Consider the following 16,272-nt stretch of genomic DNA (forward strand, 5'->3'; position numbering starts at 1 on the left):
CCCCACAAATTGGAGATAGCCATGTGATTGGAGGAGATGATGGTACATGAGAAAAATTTCATTGGTGGAAATGGCATAATAGGAGGAGAAGCAGTTCCTGACGATGATGGTGATGGTACATGAGAAGAACATTTTGGTTATGATAATGGTAGAATAATATATTTTGAGGATGATAATGGCAGGGGAGATTTTTAGTTATGATAATGGAAGAGGAGCTGCTTATATTGGAAAAAAGGGTGAGGAAACAAAAGATTTTATTTTTACGGGCACATTTAATTCCACTGTCCCTACATATGCCCCAATTATCTGGAAAAAAATAGCAAATGAACTGGAGGAATGTTATGCAGGAACAATTGAAATTTATGCAGAAGACCATGGATGAATTGGTTCAAAAGCTATCAAAGGACTTGTGGTTCTTCCCCGAGCAATTTAGGATCCTTACACTGAAGAAAAAACAATGAAACAAAAAGAGAAAGAAAACAGGAAAGGATGTTGAAAATAACCAAGAGTAAGAAACCTCCACAATAGTTAGTGAGGAGAGGTTGAAAGTTGACATTTATAAAAAGATTGTTTGGGAGGAGAAATTTTCTCATGATATTTATCAAGTATAAGGGGCCTCAATCATAATTTACGTGTGGGATGTTCTACTATAAAGACTTCAAGAACATCCAAGATTCCCAACTCTGGTTGGAGGATAAGGTACATATTTATAAACCTTTCATCTTGATTTATTTTTACTTCCCAATTTTAAGCATCTTAGAGGATGTTTGAAACATCCTCTAAGATATTTGAAATATCCTCTAAGATGTTTGCAACATCATATAAGATGTTTGAAATATCCTTATGAATTTGTGACCGGTGTTGTTTATTTTTACTTTTTAGTTTCAAACATCCTTATTGATGTTTAATACTAGTATATGTAGAGATGATGGTATTATGCGGCTTCATTATCGGATTTTTATTCGGAATATTGATGGGTTGAGAGAGTTAATCCTTGAGGAGGCTCACAGTTCGCGCAATTCCATTCACTCAGGTGTCATAAAGATGTATCGTGACTTGAAACACCACTATTAGTGGTGAAATATGAAGAAATATATTATCAGTCATGTCTCTCGGTGTTTGAATTGTCAATAGGTGAAGTATGAACATCAGAAACCGGATGGGCTGACACAGAAATTAGAGATACCAGAGTGGAAGTGGAAGCGCATCACTATGGATTTTGTGATAGGCTTACCACGGACCTTGAGGAAATATGATGCAGTTTGGGTTATTGTGGATCGGTTGACTAAGTCCGCACACTTCATTCCCATGATGACGTGCTATTCTTCAGAGTGGTTGGCTAAGATTTACATTCGACAGATAATCAACCTGCACGGCGTGACCATTTCCATCATTTTTGACATGCGCACGTAGTTCACTTCATATTTTTGGAGAGTCGTGCAGCGTGAGTTGGGCACGCAGGATGAGCTGAGTATCGTGTTTCAACCCTTGACGGACGGACAGTTCGAGCGTACTATTCTGATTTTGGATGACATGTTGCGGGCCTGCTCTATGAATTTCGGGGGTAAGTGGGACCAGTTTTTACCTTTAGTGGTGTTCGCCTACAACAGAAGCTATCAGTCGAGTATCCAAATGGCTCCGTATTAGGCCTAATATGGGAGGCGATGTCTGTTGACGGTCAATTTTGATCCTCCTTTTTCAAATTAATTTACTTGTACTTAATAATTCACAAAAAATATTTTGGAAGTATTTTTTATCGATAAATACCTATTTTACATATTAATTAAGTATTAATTTTGAAATTAATCATCCAATATTAGTATTATGTAATTACGAATGTACTTACTATTTCAATGTTATTAAAACAATCTTTTATACACACGACTTAGGCGTTATAGTTAATTTAACGAATTATTTCTCAATTCTAGTTAAATAGGTTTCTATGTTAATAATTTGAAATTAGTGTCATAATTTAGGAGGCAACATATTTTACAAATAATTGATTACAATAATTAGTAGTATATTTGATAATTATAGTTTTACTATATTTTATTGTAAATTAATTAAGTTTAATTAAATTAATTTAAAAGGTTAAAGACTAAATGGCTACAATTGCAATTCCTTGAATAATTATACAATGACTATCTTTTAAACTAATTCCAGCCCAAATACCAGGCCCTAATCCCATCCGATCCAGTCCAAGTCCCCCCTCTCTCCCATTTGGCAATCTGCCCCAACCCATTTGAACCAATCAAAGCACGCCACGCCACGCGTCTCTATCACTCACAAAATAAGCACGACAGATCCCAACCATCCATCCTACAAATCAATGGTTCTCGTTTATCTCCGCTTTTCTTTTAATTTTATTACCCTATTTGATTTAATCTCAACTGTTAAAATCAGAAGATCCAATGGCCTCCCTAATTCTTCAGTTTTATTATTTAATCCCTGAATTATCAGGGTCATTGATATAAATAATCAATGGTCCAGATTCCATCTCAAAACTTTAAGAGACCCCTCCTCCAATCTTCTAACCCTAAATCGTTTACTACTCCTTCAGCCTCCTCCCTTTTCTCTTTCACTCTCTCTCAAGCTCTCATGAACACTAATCAACAGACCTTGCACAAATTCGTGCAAGGTCATGAAATCTCTCACCAAAATCGATGTCTCCTACTTCTCTATCCAAGAATCCTACTAAGCTTTCCTTTTTTGTTCTTCAATTCTGAAGTACCAGACTCTAACCTTGGCATCGAGACATTGTTTCATCTTCATTCTTTCAAATCCAAACTTAGAAAATCATTCGCCTTGTCCCTAGGCTATGAGGCCTGCGAATTGCTTTCCATTTTACTGATTGGATTCAAAAACCCCAAATTTGAAACCCTAGACTCAAAGGTGAAACCTCAAGTCTCTAGATTTATCTTATGCTCGGTCAAATTGGAGCATGCATGAGCGTATTGTGAAGCCTCATTATGATTATTCGAGGTTGGGAGGTCAAATGCAATGACCTCTGGACACTGGAGCTTGAACCGATGGGTTTTTCCTTCAAAAATCAATAACTCTTCTTTCAGGTAAAAAACTCTCACTGATTTTCTTCTGTCTCTCTGATGTTTACTCGCCTATGCTTGCATCATCTGGTAGTCGTCAATCTCCACTACCTATGCTTGAATCTTACTGAAAGCACCGAACAATCTATAATCACCACCGACAAACCTACAATTACTAACCAGACCTACCAGACTTAACAATAATCTGAAAGTCTCATAGCTAAATTTCTTTTCTAATTGATCTCTATTTTCCTTTTCTTTTTGAGTTCTTCCACTGTTAAAAACTTAAAACTTTGGTATTCATATGGCTAAGATTAAAACCTACTTAGTCCGCTGCCTTAGAAAAGGTCAATGCACCTCCACCCTCCCTCTTCGACTGTTTCATTCAAAAACCATGAGTGTACTACTATCTTTCCGTTAATTGCTTCATTTATAATGTTAGTTATCAGTCTGTAATTATTTACGTTTGTTCACCATGACTTGTTGATGATCTGTGATTAGCTATTATATTTTATTCAATATTGATTGAGTTGCCATGTGACCTTAATAACTTCAATTCTGTATCAAACAGCCAATGTGAGTAAGCTACTTAACATGCCTTAATGATTTCTCATATTTGTCTAGACTTCAGACTTGCCTCTAAAGTTCTGTTATAATCTTCATACCTATCACACTGTATTCTTCTGAGTTCTGTTATTCTCTACTTGGGGTTGTTGTTAGATGATTCTAGCTAGAACATACATGAAAGCACATAGTGTAACCCCGCATCACTTGGTAAGGCTTGTGAAGTCTAAGTGTTCACAATGCTTCCATTTTTTACATAAATACTTGTTAACCTTTAAGTATTCTTTGAGTCATCACTATGAAAGCTTTATATCCAAGTCTACCTGTTAGTTGTATCTCAAAGTATGAAACAATCTTAGTAGGATGAACTTATGTGAAGGTGATCACTCTGCACATGTTTTGTTATGATCAGGCTATCTCTCATGAATTAGATTGTATTTATGTCTGCTATAGTTAAATGTTAACTGTTTTACAAGTTGAATACAACTCTATCATGCTTAGATATTAATCTTAGTCTCTACAACTCAGTTAAACTTGTTTTTGATATAATGTCTCCCCTATCTTTGACCCTTAATAACATTGTTAACCTGATTTTACAATGACTGAGACTCATCCTGTTTTTATAAGACTATGACATTAGTTGAAATATCTATATGAATGAAGGTTCTATATGTATCTCTGCATACATATCATGATTTTATACTTCTGTGCACTGTCTTGAAACTGCATACAGTATTTTCTTTCCCCTTTAATCTGAATTGAACCTAGTCTATGAAGTTTAAGAGAAACCCTTTGTTGCTACTTCATGGAAATAATAGTTTGCTTATTTCATAACAAGATTAATACTGTCATAAAGGGTTGGTTCTGTCACCAATTTCAAGGTTAAGTGAGACTTATAATATGTGATGTTGTTAAGCATTCTTAGATGTTCCATTTGAATCTGCAAACATGTGATCATGTTAAAAGTTCTGATTATATTCTGGTAGCTCTATTAACCCATATAGAAATTCTAACTATGATTGTTTGCCTGAACCTTTGTTGATACTTTCAAAAGTTCCAAACAATATTGTTAACCTATGTGTGCAAGACTTGAGTTAAACTAATCTGTGATTCGTCTATTAGGGAAAAAACATATGTACCCTTAAGTTGTAGATGCTCTAAACTATGTGTTCTTTAACTGTTCTTGAAGATGTATGATCCCAGTTGTTTGGTTCTTTAGCAATAACAGTATGATTGTTGCTACCTCTATGCATGTTTGGAAACTTGATCTTTAGACATGTTCATATGTATTTCATTTACTTAGCATTGGAAACATAGTTATGAAAAATAGAACTACTTTATTTTCTTTATATTATTCTGTTAAAAATAGGGGGAATGCTTCTGTGGTAGGGTGTGTTGTGTTAGTTGATTTACATTGAAAGAGCCTCGTTGGCACTAAAACCTATATGGAAGAATTAGTCGTTGGTGGTTGAGGCTATTTGGAAGTAGAATTTAACACTTGGTTGGGCTACTCTCCCCGGCACAAGCATTGCCCGGGGCCTTGAGACCCTTGGGAACTTTGAAGTGTCGGGGGATTCAAAGGGAGCATCGACCTTGAGTGGAATTCTCTCCTTAGCTCTTAATTCATTATCATTTGTTATTCTCTTTGGGTTTAGGGTTTAATGATAACGAAAGGTGTTCAATGTGGATCATTTGCCATACATAACCATCACATTAGTATAACCTTTTTACCAGTCCAGGTACATTTATGTGCTCGTTCGAGGATGAACGTTTCTTTTAGAGGTGGAGAATGTGACGACCATATAGGTCGTTTTGAGTACTAGCACCTTTTTATGTTATGAGACCTTTCGTAGATTTATTTGATGATATATGACTTGAGTGCTTGGTCCGTGTCGTTATTGTGAAATCTTATATGTGAAATTTTAAAGAAAATATAATTTTTGGTTTTAAAAATGACTTGAGTTGACCACGGTCAACGTTTTTGGTAAACGGTCTCGGATCGGTATTTTGAGGATTCAGGTAGGTTCGTATGATAGTTTTCAACTTGTAAGCATATTTGGTTGGGGTCCCAGGTGACCCGAGGGCGTTTCGGTGCATTATGTGAAAAATTAGAAAATTAAGTTTTTAAATTGAAATCTTGAGTCTTGATGCTCGATTCTTGATATTTGATGTTATTTTGATGATTTAATATAGCGAGAGAGTTTGTATGATGTTATTAGACTTGTGTGAATGATCGAATTGGAGCCTGAGGGGCTCGAATGAGTTTTAGATATGTTTTGGAGTGTTTTTGAACTGTTGAAGAAATCTGGTACAGTTGGGTTGCAGGTCTCTCAAATGCGAGCTTCGCTTTTGCTAAATCAGACTTGCATTTGTGGAATGGGAGGGGAACTGAAGAATTCATTTTGCAAAGAAGGCATCACATTTGTGTATTAGGGGAGACCGCATTTGCGATCCACATTGGCTGGACAGTCTTACTTGTTACTAGATAGAAGCTTCCACTTGTATTATATGTCTCTACCTGTATATTTGCCTTACTTGCTTCCATTTTACTTTACTATGTATATTAAATTCTCTTAGAGACTTTATCCGTTTAGTTCCCTTTTGCGTTACGTTGTGAGATACACTATAATTGGTTATAGTATTGTACATATACACTATATATGGGATCGGATTGCACACTGTAGCGGTATTGATATTATATATGGGATGGGGATGAACGCCACAACGGTATTGATATTATATATGGGATCGGGTTACACGCCACAATGGTATTGATATTATATGTGGATCGGGTTACGCGCCGCAATGGAGAAGTTGTATTATGGTTATTCTTGGATGTTGGTTTTCCTTACCGTATTGTGTTGTTAAATTGAGTAGTGATGATATTTTAGGGCCCTCTGTTATGTATTTCTTATTCTGGTTTTCCTATTAAATTGTTGTTTCTCTATTCCGTTATTCTTATTCTTCCTATATACGTACATGTTATTATGAGCGACAATCGATATCAAACATCTTGATATAAGTTTCAAACAACTGTGTTAGATGTTTAAAACAATCTGGTAGTTGTTTAAACTTCTATCAGGATGGTAGAACTTAGACGGTAGTTAATGGTGAAAAGAATACAATGACATAGTAATATCAACATCAATATCAAACTACCATTACGACAAGAAAATACGGTAATTGTTAATACAAACCTAAAGATTATTTAGTTCTCCAATGACATCAATATAAAATTTTCAAACAAGTACAACAATATAGCCATTAAGCCACCTTAGAGTTACTTGTTCCATCAGTTCTCTACGTGCATGTAGTTCTTTTGTGGCCAGTTTCTTTCCATATGGAGCATCTATTTTGCTTCTTTATTATTTCCCCGCTTGCCGGAATCCACTTTGTATACCTTCTTCCCTTTTTAATTTCATATGGAAGTGGAGGTATATTTCTCTCAACAAGATCAGGAGCATCCTCTCAACATTCTTTAGATGGCACCATATTAATTATTATGACATATGTATTCACATATGTGTCTATATAATAAAAGTTAGAAGTATAACTCCAAACTAAACTCTAAGGACTACCATAGCGTATGGACAATGTATTTTATCTCGGTCAAACTCTCTATAAGAATATGTTGTGTTGCGTAGATCAATCTTTGCAACTGTACCATGACTGGTGACGTTGAACACCTGCTGTCTTATTGGATAGACCAATAGGTTGTTGACCAAAATCACATTTTTATTAATCTTCTTTTTAACTGAAGGGACACAAATTGTTAGAGTGTCGAGGAACTTTATACGCCTCTCATAGAATTTTTTAGGAAACCTCCTGTTAATAGCATCAAATAGGGCAGTGATGAGGAATTCTCTTTCTAGTAGGAACACTGAGTTAACATACTCAAAAATATTTTTGGTCAATACTTTATACCTGAAATAATAATATACAAGACATTTTAAGAATTCGAAATATAAGCAACGGGGGTCAAACATCTTGCAGATATTTCAAACATCACAAGAGATATTGGAAACATCTTCATGAATGTTTGAAACATCTCGTAAGATGTTTGAACTGGGAAGTCTAGTAACTTGTTTCATGTGAAGCCCGAAATATCTTAAGAGATGTTTAAAACATCTTAAAAGATGTTTGAAATACCTTAAGAGATGTTTCAAATACCTTAATGGATGTGTCAAACATCTTAAAGAATGCTTCAAATATCTTCAAAAATGTTTCACCTAGGATGTTCAGACTAACTTACCTGTTTTCTTGAAAGTGCGCTCTACTCCATTTGTGAAACCCAACATCCTCCTTAAGATATTTGGCGACTCTCATATTATTTTCTTTGATTTGTAGAAAATGATCATTGAACTCATCCATCCTATATGCTTTATCTGCAAAATAATAATGGTGAAACAAATCTCCGCAATAAAAAATTTTGCGAATATTTTTAGTAAGATGCCTCATGCAAAATTTGTGAAAAGCCTAAGGGTAAAATTTTGAGATCCCATTTTCTATGATTTTGTGCCTATTATAAATTATGCGTAACTCAAAATTTTCGGGGTGTATGTTGGTCAATTGTTAAAAATATATTCATATGTGGCACCACACTACTTGTCTACTATACAAAATATGATTCTAAAAAATATGATTCTCTGAATCTTGTGCTACAACAGACAACAATACTCCGCGATACTTTTCCGTAAACAATATCCCATCAACGGCTAAGACTTTCCTCAGAAATAAAAATCCCTGAATCCAAGCTTCATAAACTACAAAACAGTACTGGAACATCCCATAGTTATCAAGCTTCAGTGTCGTCTTGTTTCTTTTATTTCCTTTCCTGAGTACATAGCAGTGCGCATCTAAAATTGTATACTCGTGCTTTGGTGTCCCTCATACCATAGCCTTTGCAATCTGACTTCCTACCATACACTTCCAATAAATAACATTACAACCCAAATTTAAACGAACTATTTTCGTAATTTCTTTGTTACATGGACCTCTGCCATCTTCAAATGTAGAATGGATGTATTCACCAATGATATCCGCTTAGGCATGTGGATGCTTTTCTATAAGATTTTGTGACTCGCATGTGTTCTTATTATTGTAACGACTCGATCGGTCATTTTGAGATGTAGCATTTTGTTCCGTAGTTTGAGACTTTGAATAGATTCATATGATGTATTATGACTTGTGTGTATGGTCGGATTTAGTTTCGAGTGGTTCGAGATTGATTTGAAAAAATGACTCTTGATTTGGAAGCTTTAAGTTGGAAGAGTTGACCAAAGCTTGACTTTTAGTTAATGGACTCGAAATCAAATTTTGATGGTTTTGATAGGTTTGGATGATAATTTTAGACTTGTACATATGTTCGGATTTGGTTTGGACGTTCCTAGAAGAATTCAATACTATTTCTCGAAAGTTGGCAATTTAAAGAACTTAAGAGTTCATAAAGTTGGCATTTCAAAACTTTGGATATGTTTATATAGTTGAATTCAAATTATGTGCAAATATTTGAAGTTATCCGAAGTGTCTAAGTGTGATTCAGTCATTCTTTTGAAAGAATGAAGATTTAACAACTTAAGAGAAGTTCTATTCCGTTTGAGCCTCGATTCTTTGTTGTGATATTTCCATGGGTCTTTTGAGGCTTTAGATAAGTTTGGATAATGTATTTGTAATTGTTGGTATGATTGGATGGGGTCCTGATGGGCCTGAGTATGTATTAGCTTATTAGTTGAGAGAACAACAACAATAACAACATGCCCAGTATAATCCCACAAGTGGGGTCTGGGGAGGGTAGTGTGTACGCAGACCTTACCCCTACCTGGAGAGGTAGAGAGCTTATTTCCAATAGACCTTTGGCTCAAGATAAGGTAGAGCAGGAGCAGGAGCAGGAGCAGGAGCAGGAGCAGGAGCAGGAGCAGGAGGAGGAGAAGAAGAAGAAGAAGAAGAAGAAGAAGAAGAAGAAGAAGAAGAAAGAGGGGGGAGAAAGAAAGACAAGGGAGACAAAAGACGATAAGGAAAAGGAAGAGAGAAAGTAGCATCATATAGTAACAATCAGAGAGCAACAATTTCCAGTAGAAGGGAGAAATAGCATCAAATAGTAACAATCATGGAGCAACAATTTATAGTAGGAATTTTCAAAAATAATGGACGTGGTTGCTAAGTACCAGATATACTAACAAACTAAAAGGAAGTAACTTTCAACCAACAACAAGAAGATTACTAGTACTACTGGTAAACCTAGGAGAAACTCATAGCTGCGTGTCAACCCACCACCTTAATTCTCGATCTCCACATCTTTCTATCGCTAGTCATGTCCTCGGTTAGGTGAAGTACCGACATGTCCTGCATAATCATCTCTCCCCAATACTTCCTTGGCCTACCCCTTCCCTTCCTCAAGCCTGCCATGGTCAACCTCTCACACCTCCTTACCGGGGAATCTATGTCTCTCCTTCTCATATGCCCAAACCATTGCAGCCTCGATTACCGCAACTTGGCTTCCACGGATGCCACTCCTACCTTGTCCCTAATAACTTCATTCCTGATCTTGTCTTTCCTGGTATGTCCACACATCCATCTAAACATCCTAATTATAGCTACTCTCATCTTCTAGACATGGAACTTCTTGACGGGCCAACACTCAGCTCCATACAACATAGCCGGTCTAACCACCACCCTGTAGAATTTGCTCTAAAGTCTAGGCGGCACATTCTAATCGCATAAAACCCATGAAGCTAGCCTCCATCTCATCCAACCCACTCCAATGTGGTGGGTAACATCCTCGTCAATCTCCCCGTTGTCTTAGATTATAGATCCAAGATACTTGAAACTATCTCTTATGGGAATGACTTGGGTATCAATCTTTACTTCCACTTCTTCTTCATGCCTCTCATCACTGAACTTTCACTACACTCCAAGTATTTAGTTTTCGACCTACACAACTTGAAACCTTTGGACTCCAGCGTCTGTCTCCAAACTTCCAACCTAGCATTAACACCCCCTTACATCTCGTCAATCAGAACTATGTCGTCAGCAAATAACATACATCATGGAACCCTCCTTTGTATGTGTCGTGTCAGCACATCCAATGCTAGGGCAAACAAAAATGGGCTAAGGCCTGATCCCGGATGCAACTCCATCTCCCCAGGAAAATGTTCTGAGTCTCCTCCTGCAGTCCTCATCGAAGTTTTAGCACTTTCGTACATGTCCTTAATCACCCTAATGTACACTACCGGGACTCCGCTAACCTCCAAACATCTCCATAGCACCTCCCTCGGGACTTTGTTATAAGCCTTCTCAAAGTAAATGAACACCATGTGCAAATATTGTTTCCTCTCTCTATATTTCTCCACCAATCATTAAGTTAAGGATTTAAAGTTCGACCACGTTCAATAATGGGTCAAGACGACCTCTTTTCGGTATATTGAGTGTGCGTGCAGGTTCGTTGCATGTTTTATGATTGAAATGATTATATGGTTTGTGTTTGGGAGGTGCCAAATGATTTTCGGTACTAAAACGAAGATTTTTCAATTGCTGATTTTCTTGTGCAACAATTCCGAAAATACCGGTTAAGTTCCTGAGTTCGTCCATAAATTTCAGACTTAATTCAAAACTTCAAAACATCATATCTCCCTCGTTTTAAGGCCGAATTGGGTGATTCAAAAGGCTATCTTGGGTGAACTTTCATAAGGATTATGTTGGGCAGGATCATCTAGCTTCTGACTCAGACTAGGAAAGCTGCTGTATTTTTTTACTTATTTCGAGATTTAGTCATTTTTTCTCATAAAGTTTCGGAGCTCGGGAAGAGATAATTTTTTAGGAGATTTTCATCACTACTTGGATTTGGTTATATATACTGATTCCCAATGGATTTCTACATCTAAAACATAATTTTTAAGTGAAATTATGAGTTTTGGCAAAACTTTTCTAAAGTGCAAAAATGGAGATTTAAACGCCGATTTGGAGTTGGTTTTCGATGAAAGTTGTATATTTGGACTCGTATTCGAATGGATATTTGGGATTTGTGAGTTTTATCAGGTTTCGGAGTCCGAGCCCGGGTTGACGTTTTGGTTTACTTTGAGTATTTGATTAACGATTCGACCTTTATTGTTTGGGGTTGTTCCATATGGATTTGTTTGATGTTATTGAGTTGTTTTTTGCTAGATTCAAGCCGTTCGGAGGTGAATTCGCTCAGGAAGGTATATTTGGGTATACCCCTCCGAACCTTCTTTTCAAAACTCTTTAGTTTCAGAGAATGGCTTTGTCAGGTCAAGTGACATAACTTCTCGCAGTCTTTAGTCTGATTCAAAAGTAGGAAACACTCTACTCTAGCAAAAATAGGTCATATTGCATAAATCTTAGGTGAGTTGGTCCTTGGCATCGACACAAAATTAGGAAAACCACCTGATGTAAATGGGTCATGCACCCTATGACATGACTTCTGTGGAAAGACGAACAAACTTGACGAGACACCTAAAGATCCGAAGCAAACACTTGCCAAAACCTTTCTTTACCCCCTTTAGAAATGAAAATCAACCAAAACATCCCCGAGATCAATATGGAGATGGGAGCGCCATACAAGTTGAAGCAATGGTGGAAGAATATTCGTCGAGAACACGGAAATGAGATTCGGACACATTTGGGGGCACTGACCGCTTTTCTAAACATCCGAGCAGACAGGGTGCTCACTCGCCTGTTGATAGAGTTCTGGGATCCGGCTAAGGTGGTGTTCAAGTTTGTTGATTGCGACTTAGTACAAACATTGGAAGAAGTTACTAGTTTCACGGAGCTGCCATTTATAGGGAGGAAACCAATACTCCCAGTCACTATGCCCGGTTACAAGTTCCTGATGCTCTGGGTCTGGCTAACAGTCGAGGTTTGAGAAAAATCGAGGACGGATGGGTGAGCCTAGATTAGTTGTTCAATAAGTTCGGACATCATGAAAGCTATGAGTGGTATTAGGGGGAATTTCATTGTGATCAAGCAACGTGGGAGAGTCTCAGGCCCATCACTTTCTGATTTGCACAATTGGGACACACCTTGTACAAAACGAGCCGCCAGCTTCACCAATTGGAGCCTTGTATATAGCAAATCATTAGCTCAATCGATCGGAGCGCCCTATGCAAAATCAAACGTCGATTTTGCCAATCAAAGGCTTGTATATAGCAAATTGTTCACTCTGTCAAGGAATGATCTACACCGCCACTCCATCACAACGGAGACAGAATAGATAGTCACAAACCTCGTCCTCGACGTTCTGCCAATCGATGGCCGCAACTTAGCTTCGCAGTCAAGAGTATCTCTTGGGCATGCTTTTCTTTTCCTTTGCTCTTATCTTGAATGTTTTGACATTTTGCTCATGCAGCTACAGACACGATTACGTTTTAAGTCAACTGCTCCCAATCGGAGATTATATTACATTTTAGTGCAAAGCTCTCCCAACAAGCGGAGATGAACTCCACAAATCAATCTCTCCCAACAAGCGGAGACATTGTTCAGTGCAAAGCTCTCCCAACAAGCAGAGACGCACTCTACAAGTCAAGCTCTCCCAACAAGCGGAGACACTTTTCAATGCTCCGACAACTGCAGAACGGTACACAACACGGCTAACAAATCGAGTCAAGTTCAAGTATCACATTATCCCGATCCCAAATAACGGCTCGTCGGTAGCCATGCATCATCATTCCTGCATCATGTACATCACATCTTAATATGTTCTATATTGCAATATATGGGTATGTGTGTATTTCATTTTTGCAGGAAAAAATGTCGCAACATGGAACTCTTTCTAAGCAGCAGACCAAACTACAATTATATGAGGGACAGAAAACACATTAGCGGGCCAAGGATCCAAGTTCAAGCACAAAACGACTAGTGGAACTCCAACTTTTCAAATCCTCCAAGTCAAGCCGCAAAATTCAAGCTATCATGAGTGCCCAATCCTCCGTCTCGTCATATCGTCATAATAAGATACTGAGGCAATTTCGGCGAGTATCGCTTCCTCAAAGTCCTCAGTCCAGAACTACATGTGGCCTGATCCTCGTTAAGCCCGAGGTATCTAAGCAATTCAAAGCCAAAAATCAGCCCCAACTTCCCAAAAATCCTCCCAGAATCTTCCGAAACTCCCAATCCTATAGCTCATAATCTTTGTGTCATTCCTGCAATGTATACCTAAAGTCATGACAAAATTGGCTTTGGTTAGATTTCATTATCCGAAAATTCTTTCATCGTCTCCGGTCAAAGAGGGGCAGTTGTTGATGACCAATTTTTACTCTTCTTTTTAAAACTAATTTATTGTACTTAATAATTTACAATAAATATTTTGGAAGTATTTTCTATCGGTTATACCTTTTTTAGACATTACTTAAGTATTAATTTTGAAATTAATCACCCAATATTAGTATTATGTAATTACGAATGTACTTACTATTTCAATATTATTAAAACAATTTTTTATACACACCACATAGGTTTTATGATTAATTTAATGAATTATTTCTCAATTCTAGTTAAATAGGATGTTATGTTAATAATTTGAAATTAGTCTCATAATTTAGAGACAACGTATTTTACAAATAATTGATTACAATAATTAGTAGTATATTTGATAATTATGAATTTACTATATTTTATTGGAAATTAATTAAGTTTAATTAAATTAATTTTAAAGAGATTAAAGACTAAATGTCTACAATTGCAATTCCTTAATTAATTACACAATGGCTAGCTTTTAAACGAATTCCAGCACAAATACCAGGCCCAAATCCCATCTGATCCAGTCCAAGTCCCCCCACCCCCTCCACTTTGGCAATCCGCCCCAACCCATTTGATCCAATCAAAGCACGCCACGTCACCTGTCTCTATCACTCACAAAAGAAGCACAACAAATCCCAACTGTCCATCTTACAAATCAACGACCCTTGTTTATCTCCACTTTTCTTTTAAATTTAATACCCTATTTGATTTAATCTCAACTGCTAAAATCAGAATATCCAATGGCCTCCATAATTCTTCAGTTTTATTATTTAATCCCTAAATTATCAGGGTCGTTGATGTAAATAATCAACGGCCCAGATTCCATCTCCAAACTTTAACCCTCGGAGACCCCCCTCCAATCTTCTAACCCTAAATCATTTGCTACTCTTTCAGCCGCCTCCCTTTCCTTTTTCCCTCTCCTTTCTCTCAAGTTGTCATGAACATCAATCAACAGACCTTGCACAAATTCGTGCAAGGTCATGAAATCTCTCACTAAATCTTCCTCTCATGCTTCCCTATCCAAGAATCCCGCTGACCTTTCCCTTTTTGTTCTTCAAATCTGATGTACCAGACTCTGACCTTAGTATCAAGATACTGTTTTGTCCTTGTTCTTTCAAATCCAAACTCAAAAAATCATCCGCTTTGTCCCTAGTCTATGAGGCCTGCGATTTGCTTTCCATTTCACTGATTTGATTCAAAAACCCCAAATTTGAAGCCCTAGACTTAAAGGTGAAACCTCAAGTCTCTAGATTTCTCTTATGCTCGGTCAAATCGGAGCATGCATGAGCGTATTTCGAAGCCTCATTATGATTATTCGAGGTCCAAAGGTCAAATGCAATGACCTCTGGACACTAGATCTTGAACCAATGGATTTTGCCTTCAACGGTCAACAACTCTTCTTTCAGGTAAAAAACTCTCACTGATTTCCTTTTGTCTCTCTGATATTTACGCGCTTATGATTGCATCATCTGGTAGTCGTCACTCTTCACTACATATGCTTGAATCTTACTGAAACCCTAATCCATTAATGGCACTATAAATAGAGCCTTGCTTGCTCTCACAAAAGCACCGAACAACCTACAATCACCACCGAAAAAACTACAATCACCAACAAGATCTACCAGACTTAACAATAAACTGAAAGTCTCATAGCTAAAATTTTTTTCTGATTGATCTCTATATTCCTGTGCTTTCTGAGTTCTTCCACTGTTAAAAACTTAAAGCTTTGGTTTCCATACGACTGAGATTAAAACCTATTTGGTCTGCTGCCCTAGAAAAGGTCAGTGTACCTCCCTCCCTCTTCGATGGTTTCATTCGAAAACCATGAGCATACTAATGTCTTTCCATTAATTACTTTGTTTATAATGTTTGTTATCAGTCTGTAATTATTTAATTTGGTTCACCATGACTTGTTGATGATCTGTGATTAGCTATTATATTTTATTCAATATTGATTGAGTTGCCATGTGACCTTAATGACTTCAATTCTGTATCAAACAACCTATGTGATTAAGCTACTTAACATGCCTTAATGATTTCTCATATTTGCCTAGACTTCAGACTTTCCACTAAAGTTCGGTTATAATTCTCATACCTATCACACTAAATTCTTCAGAGTTCTGTGAAAGCTCATAGTGCAACCCTGCATCACTTGATTAAGCCATGTGAAGTCTAAGTATTCAAAATGCTTCCTTTGTTTACATAAGTGCTTGTTAACCTTTAAGTATTCTTTGAGTCATCACTATGAAAGCTTTATATCCATGTCTAATTGTTAGTTGTAACTCTAAGAATCAAACAATCTTATTAGGATGAACTTTTGTGAACATCAGCGATCAATCTACACATGTTTTGTTATGATCAGGCTATCTCTCATGAATTAGATTGTAGTTATGTTTGCTATAGTTTAATGTTA

The sequence above is a fragment of the Nicotiana tomentosiformis genome, chromosome 4, assembly GCF_000390325.3.
Source record: "Nicotiana tomentosiformis chromosome 4, ASM39032v3, whole genome shotgun sequence".
Classification (NCBI taxonomy): domain Eukaryota; kingdom Viridiplantae; phylum Streptophyta; class Magnoliopsida; order Solanales; family Solanaceae; genus Nicotiana; species Nicotiana tomentosiformis.